The sequence below is a fragment of the Urocitellus parryii genome, chromosome 15, assembly GCF_045843805.1.
Source record: "Urocitellus parryii isolate mUroPar1 chromosome 15, mUroPar1.hap1, whole genome shotgun sequence".
Classification (NCBI taxonomy): domain Eukaryota; kingdom Metazoa; phylum Chordata; class Mammalia; order Rodentia; family Sciuridae; genus Urocitellus; species Urocitellus parryii.
The window spans coordinates 44,106,298-44,122,567 of NC_135545.1; the positions used below are offsets into that span (position 1 = coordinate 44,106,298).

Here is a 16,270-nt window from a genome sequence, read left to right on the forward strand (position 1 = left end):
CAATAAGAATGAAAGATATATGACTGTAAACAGGCAAAACTAGTCTATGCTGTTCAAAATCAGGATAGTGATGGCCCTCAGGCAGAGTCACAACTGGAAGAGAAGATTTCTAGGGGGGTTCCTGATGTGCTTGCTTATGTTCTGTAGCTTGATGTGAGTGCTGTTGCGTGGGTGTGTTCAGTGTGTGAAAATTCATCTAGTGGTATACACTATTTCACTTCAATAAAAAGTTTTCAAAAATTAATGTTAGACCTCACTCCTCTTAAAACAGGTTCCTCAGCCCCACCCCTGGGAATCCTTCGCCAGCCATCTTTCTCCCTTCTCTGTTCTCCTGGTTCCCAGGCTCTGACACGCCTGTCTCCCTCACCTGCCAGAGGAAAACTCAGTGCAGAGGAATTTAGTTCTCAACCTCTATCCTAGTCTAGACTGCAGGAGGATCCAACTAGAAAAGGCTTATTAATGACCTAAACCGAGGAACCTTGCAGCCCTAAGATACATTCCTTTGCTTCCTTACAACAACAACAAAAGGCTGCAGGCAGTTTTAAAGGCAGAATTTATTTTTATTTTGCATAGGTGCCTGCCTTTTCCCCTTCTACCACCCTCTGATTATCCCTTCTGCCTCAGCTCAGAGCCAAGGTCCAAGGTTCCCCTGGTTGGTGAGTCCACCTTCAGATTCCACCCAAACTGGGGAATCTGCAGGGTGGAGAGTGATTGGGAGAAAGAGTGGGAGGGATGTGGGGAGAGAAGAGTAGAGTATAGAATTCCGGGACATAATCCCTGCCCTTCTCAAGCTTGCAATTTGTTGAGACATCTAGGCCAATATACATCTGAACTAAGCAAAAGAACTATTTAATTAAGCATTTTTTTTCCTAAGGGCTCAAATTTCATTACTCTTGTTACTGGGTCAATCAGAAGCACTGGATTCAATTGATCTTCCCCTCTTCCTTGAAATATTCCTCTGGGTTTCTTCTTATCAGTTCCCTCTTGCTTCTCTCTTGCTGCTTCCTCTTTATCTCTCTCCTTTTCTCTCCCCCACCTTCTCTCATACTGGGGATTAAACCCAGGAGGTACTTTACCACTGAGCTACATCCCCAGCCTTTTTATTTTGATTCTGGGTCTCTCTAAATTGCTGAGGCTGATCTCAACTTGTGATCCTCCTGCCTCAGTTTCCTGAGTTGCTGGGATTAGGGGCCTGTGCCACTAAGCCAGGTCCTGCTTTATATCTTTGATCTCAACATGTTTTTGTGATCCAGGGAGTGGTTCTTAGATACTTGTCTTAAACTACTTTTATTCTTTTGATGGTTTCACTCAATTCTGTGGCTTAAAATATACCATCATGCCCAGCACAGCAGTGCACACCTGTAATCCAAGTTACTTGGGAGACTGAAGCAGATGGATCACAAGTTCGAGATCAGCCACAACAATTTAGACTATCTTAAAATAAAAACTAGAAAGGGCTAATGATATAACTCAGTGGTAGAGAGTTCCTGGGTTTGATCCCCAGTATTTCTCCCTGCCACCAAAAAAAAAAAAAAAAAAAAAAAAAAAAAAAAAAAAAATATATATATATATATATATATATATATATAAAGCTATATATAGCATCACTTCTCACTTAGATTACCCACAGTTCCCTCCTATCCCCTTTCAGCCTGTCCCCAACATAACAGCCAGAGGGCTACTATTAAGATGCAAGTCTGTCAAAATCCAGCTCTAGCCCCTTCTCTCAGAAGAAATGCCAGCATTCTCACAACAGTCTCCAAGCTTGGAGGCTGGCCTCCCTTTCTGATCTCCCAATTGATTCTACTCCAGCCACACTGGCCTCCTCCTTGTCATTTCTTGAACACACCACGCACACTCCTGCTTCCATGCCTTTGTGGCTGCCCTTCCCCCTTCAGTGTAATTCACTTTTATCTCCATTTGATCTTAAGTCTGGTATGACCTTCTAGTGAGTCTGCCCAGGCCACCCTGTCTAAAAAGTGTGCCTTTTCTTTCACATTTCCTATCGTTTCTCTGCCCTCTCTCTTAAGCACTATTACCCTCTAAGATATATTTTTTAAAAAGATGGACACAATATCTTTATTTTTTATTTTTAAAAATATTTTATTAGTCATTGATGGGCTTTTATTTATTTATATGTGGTGCTGAGAATCGAACCCAGTGCCTCTGCCTCACACATGCTAGGCAAGCGCTCTACCACTGATACACACACACACACACACACACACACATATACATTTGTGTGTGTGTATGGTGCTGGGGAATTGAACCCGTGGCCTTGTGCATGCAAGGCAAGCACTCTACCAACTGAGCTATATTCCCAGCCCTCTAAGATATTTTTATATACTTATGTTCTTCAGGGTGTCTCACCCTCTGCTAGAATATAAAATCCATAAGGTTAAGAACTTGTGGGTTAGGCCAGGTGCAGTGGCGCATGCCTGTAATCTCAGTGACTGGGGAGGCGCAGGCAGAAGGATCATGAGTTCAAAGCCAGCCTCAACAATTGAACGAAGCGCTAAACAATTCAGTGAGACCCTTTCTCTAATAAAATACAAAATAGGGCTGGGGATATGGCTCAGTGGTTGAGTGCCCCTGAGTTCAATCCCTGGTACAAAAAAACAAACAAACAAAAGGAATTTGTGCGTTTTGTTCCCTGCTATGTGTCCTACAATGGTGCCTGGTGGTATACGGGTTCTCAATATTTATCGATGAATAAATGGTTATTTCAGAATGGCCTGCTGACAAAGAGGAAGTACATCAAATAAGGGAGGGCTCAGAATGGGTTGCAGATATCTGGGACAAGATGGAATTTCCTTCAGTCTTTAGAGAATGAGGAGTCCTTGGAAAGGTGAGAAGAGAGACCCATTTACATAGTGATTAAGAGCTTGGGCTTTGGAGTCCAGAGCTCCCTCAGCCACTTGCCAGCTGTGGATGAAAAATATATATCTGAAAAATAGAAACAATCATAGCACCTACCTCATAGGATTTTTTGTTTTCTTGCTTGCTTTTAAGAATCCACTGAAAAACATATAAAGTATGTCTAAGCAAGGGCCAGGACTTAGGAGGCCTTTGCTCAAGAAGTGGTAGTACCCAGGCTGAAGCAGGAGGATCTCAAGTTCAAAGCCAGCAATTAGCAAGAGGCAACTTAGTTGAGCAACTGTCTCAAAATAAAAAGGGCTGGGAAATGGTTCAGTGGTTAAGCATTCCAGGTTCAATCCCTGGAACCCCACCCCCCAAAAAAAAGTGGTAATAGTTATCACTTAGGATACCCCAGTGAAAACTTCCTCTTGAAGTGGTGCCTCTCAAACAGGGGACAGAGAGAAGGAGCTAGTTTATCCAGGGGCAGTGACCCCAGGAAGTTGGCTCCAGTCCCAGAGTCCTAAAGAGAGAAGGAGCTAGTTTAGATGGAAGAGGCACAGCCATACAAGAGCTTCTGTCTCAGAACTGTAAGATTCTGGACTCAGCCATCTGGGTTGAACCCAATTCCCATCCTGCATTAGTGAAGACAGTCTTGCTTATAAGAGAAAAGGGCCTGTGTAGTGGGGGCTTTGCCTGTAATTCCAGCAACTCAGGAGGCTGAGACAGGGGGATTGTAAATTTGAGGGGAGCCTGGGCAATTTAGGAAAACGCTGTCTTAAAATAAAATAAAAGACCCAGGAAGGTAGCTCAGAAGCAGAATGCTCCTGAGTTTGATCCCTAGTACCGAAAAAGAAAAAAAAGGGGGAGTCAGAATTAGAAATATACATGGCATGAGGCCTCTTCTGGGGACCTAGTACTCACAGCCGTCTGTCACTGATGCAAAGAGAAAAGAGAAATGATTCACTTCGATCCTACCATCAACCTCAGGATCTTGGCTAAATGCAGGTTGGGGGTTGGTTGGAGGATTATTTTTTTCCCCTTCTTTAGTTGAAAGAGTAACTTTGTGTTTCCAAAAGGCACTTTCTTTGTGCAGAGGGATTCTGTGGTGAGGTTTTGCTGGGTCAGTCTGGAATGAACCACCTTTGCTTGTATGTCTGGGGAGAGAATGAAATTTGGGCCCCTATTTTTTTCCCTCTCACCCAGTAAAGACACAGAGCTGAAAGCTGTCTTTCAGAAGGGCTGGAGACAAGGGAGTTGACACATAGGTAAAAGGACGCTGTACTGGAGGCTGCCAGAAAAGTGGCTTCTTGTTTGTTAGCATGGGTTTGTGGTGAGGAGGTCTGCAAAGCCCTCCCCAGAGCACCCGGGAATAAACAGAACAAATAAAACCTCTATTTGTTCATCTCTACCCTGGATTTAGATGGTGCCTTATGGCCAGGGTTATTGGGATCAGCTAAACCCAGGAGAATGTTTATTCCTGGGATGGCGAAGACAGACAAATAACTCCCTGTCCTTCCACTTTCCAGGCCAGGAGGACAGGAGGCATTTCCAATCAAGCAGACAGGCAGCAAAGAGTAATTTTTAAGTGCCTACTGTGTCCTCAGTGCTGAGCCACACAAATATATATTCTTTAATTTATATTTTTAAAATTTTTTTCTGGTTCTAGCCCTCAAGACACATAAAATCCATTTGGTAAGAGATGGCTTGGTGGGCAAAATAAACTCAAGAGAAACTTAATAAATGGTGGTGTGAGGTCCTAAGAATTAATCTTACAAGAGGTAAGAGAAGAAACAGATGAGTGGGGGTTATGCATGGGTTGTGGGGCTTTGGAGAAGTTTCAAGGATAAGGTTTAGGAGACAGTAAGCAACATGGTGGCAGAATGTGTATCTGTTTTGTTCTCCACGGGAGCCCAGCACTTAGCATAATGCCTGACATAGAGTGGGCACTTGGTAAATATTTGAGGAGTGAATGGGGAAGGAGGTGGCTCATATTAGAAGGATAAATAGGTGAAGAAGGGGGAGGAGGGCATTCCAACATGAGGAAAGGCCCAAAGAAATGAGCTGGATCTCTCTCGGTGAGACTGGTTTAACCACAGCAAAGGGTGTGTAGTGAGGAGTCGTGGGAAATGAGGTTAGGATATGGGGCCAGATGGGGGAAGACTGGAAAGCCAGGCAGAGAAATTTAGAGAAGGGAAACATCCTTCATCAAGTTTTTGTATCTTTTTTTTTTTTTTGGTCTTGGGGCCTGACCCAAAGCCTCATGCTTAGCACATGGTCTACCACAGAGCTACAGTCCTGCCTTTATTAAGCTTTAATAGAGCACAGGCCATGTGCTAGGCAGAGAGGCAAGGGACAGTTGTGGGGACAGAAAGATGAGTAAAAAGGTATCACCAGCTGTTGGGGATAGGAAAAAATGATATCTGCCCTTTATAATTACTGTGATAATAGTGGCATGGACAAAATATTTAGATATTTGAGTCATAGTTTGTCTTGTTGCAAGAAACTGAGGTCATGTCAAACTTACTCAAATGAATTGGGAGGTTTATTGAAAGGTCCACAAGTCACCCAAGTCCAGGATTTGGGGCCCCACCTGATAATTGGTCATCACTCTCCTATTTTCCTCCTTTCCTCTCTCACAGCAACGCCTCACCGATGGTGTCTTATCTCTGCTTCTTTCTCTTTGTAGACTTCATTCTCTGTCTTCCCTCTCTTATTAGGATTATGCCTGATGTAAGCTTCACACCTCGACATTAGGATACCCTCCTCCTCTAGGCCAGCCACCCTTACTCACTCTCTTACCTTTTAGGTTAGAATCTCAAGCAAATAGAAGTTGATTGGATGAGTAGCCCTGGGTCAGGTGATAAGTCAGAACAAATCAGCTGTGGTCAGGAGGCAAGTCATGTGACAAAACATGGCTGCCCAAGCCTATCAAGAATTTTGGATAAAGGGTCATTCTAAAGAAATGGTGTGAAGCCCTAGAAAAAAATAGACAAGCTGAATTTTTCCAGGTGGAGAAATTAAACACTTGGGTGGGGGTAGGGCATGGAGAAGGGCTTCAAGCAACATAGAGCTATTAGACTGGCTGAGGCCCATAGGGCAAAGTTTTAGAACTTTGAAGGGACCCAGGCCATCAAGCTTTTGCCTAATCCCAAACAGGGTGGTTTAGATATAAAGATTTATTTTTTTATGTAGCCTAATTTTTTTTTTTTTTTTAGGAGAGAATCTGCTTCTCATTTATTGCTAAAATCCCAGGCCCACATAGTCAGGATAGAATCTCACTACACATTTTTTCAATTGAATTGAATTCTAAAACCCAGACAATCAACAAACACAGTGCTCTTGGTATTCTGTTAGGAACAGACTCTGAACCAGGAACATAAAACAAAACAAAAAAAAATCAAAATATGATTATTCTGATTACTGATGCAGGGTTTGGGTCACTGGAGACAGACTTGGTTGGAAGTAAAAATGCAGTAGAAGGGGAGTCAGAGCCAAGTGGGCTGGTGGAGGGCTAGATAAACAATGCTGTGCCCAGTGTCTCCCTGGGTAGATCAAAGCCAACTTCCCCAGCAGAACAGGCAGCTAGCATGACAGGAATCTTGGGGATCTCTCACCTAGTTCCCCCACCCACACTCACAGATGGAAAGCTGCACTATTTGTGGTCATACTTTTGTACCCTGCTAGCACACAGGCATTTTTGACAAATCTTTTATAGGCTAATGTATAATTGTCTTAGATGGTCAATTGTGATTAGACTAAACCTATGATTTCTGGCCAGACTGCTTGGGTTCACAGCCCAGGTCTGCCACTTGGACAGGTGTCTCAACTACTTAACTACTTCATGTCTTTGTTTCTGCGTTTGTAAAACTCCCTGATGGGAGGATTGGGGGCGGGGTGTGTGTGTGTGTGTGTGTGTGTGTGTGTGTGTGTGTGTGTGTGTGTGTGAAAAGATTAATGAGATAATATGCATGTATACATATACATTTAATATGCTAAGCAATTAAAACAGTGCCTGGAACATAGTGAGCTATTGTGATTACTATAATTGGTACCAAAAACAGGCTGCAAAGATGAGCTTCCCAACCTGGAAATCATTAAAACCCACAAAGAGCAAGCAACCTAATGGTGGCACTGTGCCAGGCCCTCCTTTTTTCTTCCAGGAACAGGCCTCTGATTGGCCCACAAGCAGGAATAGAAACCAAGTCAAGCCAATTGGAATTCTTCCCTAGAATTTTTTTCCAGTGGGTGGAAAAGAGAATACTCTATATTCCTCTTCATTTCTCCCCTTTTGGGTTTCACACAGTAAGGATGTGAGCTCAGAAGGGCCTTTGCTGGTTTCTTCCTGTACTCAGAGAAGCTAGCCTGAGAGAAGGAAGTTGATTTATAGAGCGCTGACTTCAAGACCAGAGTCTCTTAATCCATTTGACCCAGCCACTCCCACTGGCCTTCAATTTGATTACAGAAGTCATTAAATCAGACTCCCCTTCTCTTTCTCTCTCTCTCCCTCTCTCTGCTTAAACTTCTGAAAATTCACTTTCTGTTACTTCTTGTAACTGGAATTTGTGCTTTGAGAGTCAATTCAGAAGGAAATCATTTGAGTTTGGGTTTGTTGTTGTTTGTTTTTATAAACAACGACAATATTTTAGTTTTATGGCAAACAAGGTAGATTCTAACTGTTCATATTATTTTAGGGTTTTTTTTTTTTCCTACTGGGGATTGAATCCAGGATGCTTAACCACTGAGCCACATCCCTCAGCTCTTTTCATATTTATTTTGAGACATGATCTCACTAGGTTGTTGATGCTGGCTTTGACCTTGTGATCCTTTTGCCTCAGACTTCTGACCTGCTGGGATTACAAGGGTGTACCACTGTGCCTGGCTACTTTAGTTTTTTTTATTTTTTTTTTTCCTTTGGTACCAGGCATTGAACCCAGGAGAGCTTAACCACTGAGCCACATCTGCCACCCTTTTTGTATTTTATTTAGTGACAGGGTCTCACTGAGTTGCTTAGGGCCTCACTAAATTGCTAAGGCTGGCTTTGAACTCATGATCCTCCTGCCTCAGCCTCCTGAGCTGCTGGGATTACAGGCATGTGCCACTATGCCTGGTGCTACTTTGATTTTTTTTTTTTTTAATGAAGAATACCAGTAAGAGAATTGATAGTGCTTCATAGTCACTAAAATGTTCCTATCTTGAACTATTTGAAAGGGAGCAACCTAAGAGCAGATTTTAAATATTTTTTTCCTGGGATTGAACCCAGGGCTTTATGTATGCTAAGCAAGCACTTTTCCACTGAGCTAAATCCCAATCCCCCTAAGAACAGCTTTTAAAAGTTTCATCTCTTAGGACAGGGGATGTAGCTCAGTGGCAGAGCACTCACCTAGCATGCATGAAGCCCTGGTTTTATCCTCAGCATCAAACAAACAAACAAAAAAAACCCCAAAAAACCTCTTCACAGATTAGAGTGTGTTTACATCAAGGATTGCAAACTCCAATGCTTCATAGGTCAGGCAGGCAATTCAAGGACTGAAGTGGACAGGTAGGTTGTAAGAGGGCGTGATAGGGACTATGACAAAGTGTCAAGTGTTTGATTCATTAAGAGAAACTGCTACCACTCATCTCTAGCTCTTTGATACCAGCTGCTCATGTGAGCACAGAGTTGCTGGGTTCTTCAGTTTTCAAGAAATTCTAAGCCAGGCCTGGCAGTGCTTGCCTATAATCCCAGCTACTCAGGACCCTGAGGCAGAAGGATAGCAAGTTCAAGGCCAGCCTCAGCAATTTAGCAAGACCCTATCTCAAAATAAAAACAAAAAGGGACTGGAGATGTTGCTCAGTAATAAAGCACCCTGGAGTCAATCCCTATTACAAAAAAAAAAAAAAAAAAGGACATTTAGAATGTTTAATGCAATATGTTCTGAATTTTGAACAACTCAGAATGAGTTGTCACTTTGTGTGTAGGCCAGGTGGAATGCATGTGAGATCTCTGGCTCACACCATGGTCTTGTTTCATTCCAGTGAGACACTTAAGCAAGATAAACACGCTCCCCAGGTCAGCATCCCCACAACCTAAGGAGACAGGAACTATTGTTCCCACTTCATAGAGACCGATACACTCCTGTGATGGGTATGAGGTAGAGAATCCATTTATTCCATGACCAAATTCAAAATTCTCTCTGCTCCCTTTATGTGATTTGCCTTGTATGATCAATAAGATTCAGACCTTTCCCAGATGCTTCCAGCAGCTTCTCCCTGACTGTAAATCTCATCTCAGCTTGGGGATGGCAGATCTCTGGGCAGCCAAGGGACTGAGGACATTTCTCCTTAATCCCTCCTATTTCAACTGAAAGAAAGGCTACTTTTTTGTTCATTTTTGGTGCTGGGGCTTGGACCTAGGGCCTTCTGCATGCTGGGCAAGTTGCTCTACACTGAGCTATCTACACCTAACCCAAGAAAGACTATGTTTACCATTATATCGTATACAGTGTCTTTGAATCTGGTCTACTTTCTTGAATATGGAAACTGAAGGCACAGAGTCAGGAGACGGCTTCCTTGTACACATAGCAAGCACATGGTGGTAGTCTGACCTCCAGGTAGTACCTGTCTCTTCTGTTCAGGAAGTTGAAAGGGCCAAAATTTGCTGCAAGTCTCCTGGGGGCCTTCCACAAACTCTCAAGGGAAGGACCGGAGTCCTAGGCCAGTGTCTTTTCCAGGCTATCACCCTGTCAATCCAGGCATGCCAGGCGGGTGCTTAGAATTGCCAGGTTGTCACTGCACATGGGGAAGGCTCACAAATAAGTTCCCTCTGCCTGCAGCTGGCCAGGTGTTGGTGGCTCTGTGGGTGGATTGCAGGGAGAGGCAGGACCACCCCTTGTGAAGTTGTTCTCTGATGAGATGATACATGTTAAGTGAACTATAAACTTTCAAGAGTACATTCCATACCCACTGATAAACACCAGGAATCATTCCCTTTGGGAAAGTTGGTAGTCTCGAGGCAGTAGAGCATACTGTCAGTCTACAGGGGCCCCTGCTAGGGTTTCCTCCTAGCACAAGTCAGAATTCTTGTAAGGGAGCCAAAATTAGAAAAAAAAGGTGAGGTTTGTGTTTTATTAATCCTTTCAGCCTTTATTCTGTAGTTGCCTTTGGCCCCTTTGAACATAATGGCAGGAAATCTGCATTATGTTTTAGTTCCTAGCAGGAGGGGTTTGTTTTCAGATCTGAGTTCGAATTCTATCTCTGCAGCTTATCTGCTAAGTGATGTGGAAAGAAGGCCATGACCAGATTTCCCCTCTTGGAAGGAGGCTGGCAGACCAGGAAAGAGGGCTATTGTAGAGATTAAAAAATTAGATAAAAGCAGGGTGCAGAGGTACACACCTGTGATCATATTCACTTGGGAGGCTGAGGCAGGAGGATCACAAGTTTGAGACTAGGCTGGGTAGCTTAAGGCAACCCTGTGCCCCCTCCCCACAAAAAAAAAAAAAAAACGAGGATGTGGCTCAGTGGTAAAGTGCCACAATCCAGATTTAATCCCCAGTGCCATAAATAAATAAATAAACAAACAAACCCCAACCAAACATCAGAGCAATTCCACTCCTATGTATTCACCCCAAAGAAATTAATGTGTCTGCACAAAAACCTCTATGTGAATATGTGAATTCTTAAAGCCTCAAACTGTGAACAACAGAAACGTTCTTCAACTGATTTATGAAAAGCAAGTTGTGATACATCCATTTAATGGAATATAACTCACCAGTAAAAAGGAACAGACTACTGACAAACACAACATACATAAAAACAGGGATGAATCTCAAATGCATTATGCTAAGTAAGTGGGAAAAAAAAAGTGGGGCTGGGGATGTAGCTCAAGCAGTAGCGCGCTCGCCTGGCATGCGTGCGGCCCGGGTTCGATCCTCAGCACCACATACCAACAAAGATGTTGTGTCCGCCGAAAACTAAAAAATAAATGTTAAAATTCTTTCTCTCCTCTCTCTCTCAAAAAAAAAAAAAAGTCAGACCCCCCCAAAATTGCATTTTTTATGCAAAATTGCATAAAATTTTTATGAAATCCTGGAAAAGGCAAAGATGTAAGGACAGAGAAGAACGTGTCAAGAGGTTAGGGCTGTGGGTGGCAGTGGAGAATGATCTAAGGGGTCTGAAGAAAACTGTGGGGAGGTGGACTGTTCTGCATCTCAATGGTGGTAGTAGCTGCATGACTATATGCATTTGTCTAAACTCACTGAACTGTTCACTAAAAAGGGTGAATTTGACTGTATTTGTATTTCATCAAGTTGGACTTTTTTTAAAAAGGAAAAGGCCTACCTGGTGCCCCCAGGAAGAAAATACCCATAGACTCCTTTTCACTCAAGTTCTTACTCTAGCCTGGTTACTTTTATACAATCTGCAACTTTTGTATAAAAAGAAGGGTGTGTGTGTGTGTGTGTGTGTGTGTGTGTGTGTGTGTGTGTGTGTGTGTGTTTTATTTATTTGTATATGTATGAAGAAACTGCAAAGATACACAGAAATTAATAACAGAGACTGGGGGTAAGGTAGGAACTAGGTAGAAGAAGGACTTGGTCAAAGATATTTTTCTTTTCTTTCTTTCTTTTTTAGTCCAGGAGTGCTTTACTACTGAGTCACATCTCCAACCCTTTTTTATTTTTTATTTTGAGACAGGGTCTTACTGAGTTGTTTAGAGCCTTAATAAGTTGCTAAGGCTGACCTGTAACTTGTGATCCTCCTTCCTCAGCCTCCCAAGTTGCTGGGATCATAGGCGTAAGACATGTGCCTAGCGATATTTTTCAGTTTGTGTGTGTGTGTAATTTTTGAACCATGTGAATGTGTTACCTCTAAAAACATTGAATTACCAAGAAATTCAAAAGAATGGAGAATGCTTAATCCCTAGGCATGACTCTTGGCTAGTGGAATCTGTGAGGGGGTGGCATTCTTGTGGCAGCTACATCACATGAGCATCTACTTACTGGCCCTTGCCCCACCCACCCCCTGCAAAAACTCAAGATAAGACTGGACTACCAAGTAGATAGGTGAGGATAGCTTATAATGTGGTTTAGAAGGGGTCAGAACTAGAGTTTTGTTTTTCCCCTAAACATTCCGTGCTCCCAATGGCAGAAATTCCTTTTAGTCTTTTTTTTTTATTTAACTTTATTTTATTTTTTTTAGTTGTAGTTGGACACAATATCTTTATTTTATTTATTTACTTTTTTTTAATGTAGTGCTGAGGATCAACCCAGTGCCTCGCACATGCTAAGTGAGTGTTCTACCGCTGAGCCACAACCCCAGGGCCCTCCTTTTAGTCTTTCACCCCACAACTGGAATAGAACTCTTCTTGAAGGAGTAAGGGTGGACCTAATTTCATATTGCAGTGTCTGATATCAGACTTTTTTTTTTTAAGTGCTGGGATTAAACCCAGAGTTTCATATATGCTAGGCTCTATCTCAGTCCCAGATATCACTCTTAAACTCTTTCCCAAAGACATGTTTTGTTAAGAGAGCAAGCAGACCATATGAGGGCCCTGGGTGAATGAACTATATAGGGTGATGGAAACTTGGAAGACAACAGTTAATTACTTCCCCATCTTGTCCAGGGCAGACCTAGATTAGAACTCTGTGGAAAGCAGAGCAGTGGAGTCCAGCCACATTTTGGAACTCAGGCTTAGGAGTCAGGCCTGAATTTGAATCTCACCTAAGCCTCTTCCTAGTGGAGAGCCCTCAGCCAAGTATTTAACCTCTCAGTTTCCTCCTCTGTCAAACAGGACTGCCAATAATGCCTATGTTGACATTTGGACCTGAAGTAGCAGAGTGGTCTGGCTGGATGAGGAGGCCCGGCTGTGTGGAGGTGCTGAGATGGCCGGGCAGTGAGGTCTCCCAGATGTCCTTGATGCAGGTGGGATTCAGGCTGGACCTGGGGTGCAGGGGATGGGGCACACTGGCAATGGCCATACTAGAGAGAGTTTAATGCTGTCCTTCTCCTCTGCATCTGATGCACAATTTCATGCTGTGGTTGGACGTTTAGAGGACATTGTCATGAATGATAAATTCCACTTATTGCAAAGAAATTTCATGAAAAAGTACTATCAGGAGTTTGAAGACACAGAAGAGAATAAACTTGTCTACACACTCATTTTTAATGAACCTATTACTCTAGTGGAAAAATATACTGAAGAACAGCTGCTGGAATGGATCCTTGGATTTAACATGGTGCCTTTCACAACTACATTACAGCATCATAAAGATGAAGTGACTGGTGACATATTTGACATGCTACTCACATTTGCAAATTTTCTGGCTTTTTAAGAAATGTTTCTGTATTACAGAGCAGAAATGAAAGGCTGAGGACTGAAGTTAAGCAGTGTTTTAGTGATGACTTGGCTGTGTAAATTATCTACATCAGCTTCCCAAAACAGTCTGCGGCACTAGGTCCCATTCTCCAAGCAATGAATGGAATCATTCTGGATGTCCCCAGTCCAATAGACTCCAAGAGACTTTAGCTAAAGATGACCAAAAGGAGCACCTCTTGGAAAGATTCTGTTCTGAAGCCCTGTGACCCTTTTGGACCCATTTCTCCTAAAATGCCATCTTGTATTACTATTCCTCCCTTCCTCAACTAGTCACCTCTCAGGTGCTTGAATCAAACTCCTTTGGATCAGGCCCAGGTAGCCATTCCACCTGGGGGCCCTTCCCCAGTACATGTTGGAATGTATAACCACTACCATGAATCCTCTTCTTCCCAGCAGTCTTTGCATGAGTCCTTTGTGCTCTCATCACTCTTTTTTATAGGGATCAGAGTTTCAGTCCTATGCCCTCAATGGGGTTTTTGTTTGGGAGTATTTATCTAGGGAGTTACTGGAGCCAGCTGCCTGTCCTAAGATTTCTGTATCTCCTCTGATCACAGCTTGTGTTGGCTGTAGGGATCAACCGAGAAAGATGTCCTTTACCTAAAAGATATGTGTGAAAATCGACTCCCAGCCTTAACATATGCAGTCCTTGTAACACTGTCTTCTGTTGGTCCTGATAGAGTTCCACTGTTCTAGAAGTCTCTTTCAAGGATTATTTTTTTAAAAAATTATAGATGAAAACTCAGGCTAATTTAGTGGACATGATTTTGAAACTTCCATGATTATCCACCTAAAGATCCAAGTATTATATGCAGTGTGTTTTTTAGTCCTTAGTGCTATGAAGGCAAAAATGCTTTTCAAATTGATGCACCTGTTTTACTGGCACCCATGAATGTCTGCCGAGTGCTCGAAATAGGCTGAAGCTACCCTGCTGTCATAGCACATCAGATGTGTGGTCACACGTTTGCTTAAGACCCTTTCTGTGTAAGCCAGTTGGTTGGATTTTCTGTTGGGGTAGGGAGGAACTCTACAATTTCTTCTTCTTGTCAGAATCTCTCCTACCAAAATGGTGTTCACTGCTCTAGCTCAGCATGAGTAGGAGGCAGTAGACAGTTTTACTGGTCCTCAATCAGCTTTGGTTCAGTATAATATTTTGTAGACTGTTACGGACCAGAAAACTTATATGTAACATTTCTAGAAAGAAGAAAAAAGCAGTTCAATTCCCAATGTGTACTTTTTATTTTTTTTTAATAGTAAAAATAAGAACCTGTACTGACTTTTCACTTAGCTATTCTGGTTTTAAAGGTTGAGTTATACCTTAAAAGCTATGCGTTTTTCTGTACTAACATGTCATTTATTACTTTCACAGCATGAGTAAAATTTGAGGTGATTTGCAAGAAAAAAGATCAATAATGCCATATTGACTGGGTTGACCTGAGGTTTGAAAGGAGAGCCCGTGATACCATGGGCAGCTCCGTGAATGACCATTGTAGTGCTTGGCCCCCAGAAGCCCTTCTCAGCCAGATCTGCTTTAACCACCTCAAGGCTGCATGTGTGGTTCAGGGGGAAAGGGTGACAAAGAGTAGCAGCCACATGGAACAATACCAGAAATGAAAGCAGGGCGGGGGCTGACTCACTGGGTGACTCACTTCCTTGCCCAGGGATGTTCTGAGCATCCACCACTGCTTCTCACACTCTTCACACCCTTGGTTCCCCTTTTGTGGGGACGACCCAAGAAAGATGCCCCTGTCCTCACGGGGAGAGGGAGCAGGGTATGGGACCTTCCACTTTACACCCAGGCCCAAAGGAGAGTTTGGCTAGCTGGAATATCACTTTTTAATTCCCAAAATAACAGTTCCTATACAATATAATCATTTGAAGAAAGAACAATTGTAGCCCTGGGGATAGAAGGGATTCTAACCTCCTTCTCCCTTTTCCAGATTATCACAGGGATATCTGCATCCCGTTGAACATTTGGAGAGCCCAGAAAATTGCCAAGAAGCTGAAAAAGTCACCCATAATCTTATCATTTAGATTCAATCCCAGTAATAGGCTTGGTATTTTTCCACTCAATTTTTTTTTCTAATCTGCATTTTTTTTTTCATTTTACAGCCAAGTTTATATTATCTATATCAAACTGTTCAAAAGAAGTATGTAAACGACAGATGTGAGCCACATATGTAAATTAAAATGTTTCAGTAGCCTCATTAAAGAAAAATTAAAACAAGTAAGTAAAATTAACTCAATAATATATTTTATTTAATCCAACATATCCACAATATTGTCATTTTATCATATAACCAATATTAAAATATATATAATATGTATTTTTTGTGGTCCTGGGAATCGAACCCAGGGCCTTGTGCATGCAAGGCAAGCACTCTACCAACTGAGCTATATCCCCAGCCCAATATGAAAATATTAATGAGATTTTTTTTTCATGTTTGCACATCTCAAATGTGGAACTAGCCACTTTCCAGGCGCTCAGTAGCAACAGAGGGCTGGTGGCTTCTGGAGTGGACAGCATAGGTCTGTAAAATTTCTATCTTGCTTTCATTTTTGCTTAAATTATATCCTAAGTATTTCCTCATATATTAAGTATCTATTGAAGAAGATAATTTTTTTTGGTGGGGGGGATACCAGGGATTGAACCCAGAGGAGCTTAACCCCTGAGATATACCCTCATCTCCTTTTTTTTTTATTATTTGGACACAGGGCCTCCCTTAGATGCCCAGGCTAGCCTCAAACTTGTAATCCTCCTGCCTCAGCTCCCCAAGTCACTGAGATTACAATGTGTGCCAATGTGCCCAGTTAAAAGGATAATTTTTAAGCATCGCAATAACATATATTTCCTAATACCAAAGGCAATGTATTTGATTTTTATTTTGTTTTGTGTTTCTCCCTGCTGAAGGACAATATGTGCTAGCCATTTTATGTGACTACTTCTAGACTATTTTCTCAGCAGATATTCATATTAAACAAAAATTGGATGCATATAATATGCATTTACTTTCAACTACTCAGATATAATATGCACTTATTTTCAACTTCTCAGAGTCACAT

At 42.2% G+C, this 16,270-nt stretch overlaps 1 pseudogene; it reads left to right on the forward strand.

The window, feature by feature from the left end:
- Positions 1 to 12,836: 12,836 nt before the first annotated feature.
- LOC113193757 (ADP-ribosylation factor-like protein 2-binding protein pseudogene) lies at positions 12,837 to 13,289 on the forward strand (annotated as a pseudogene).
- The last annotated feature ends 2,981 nt before the right edge of the window (positions 13,290 to 16,270 follow it).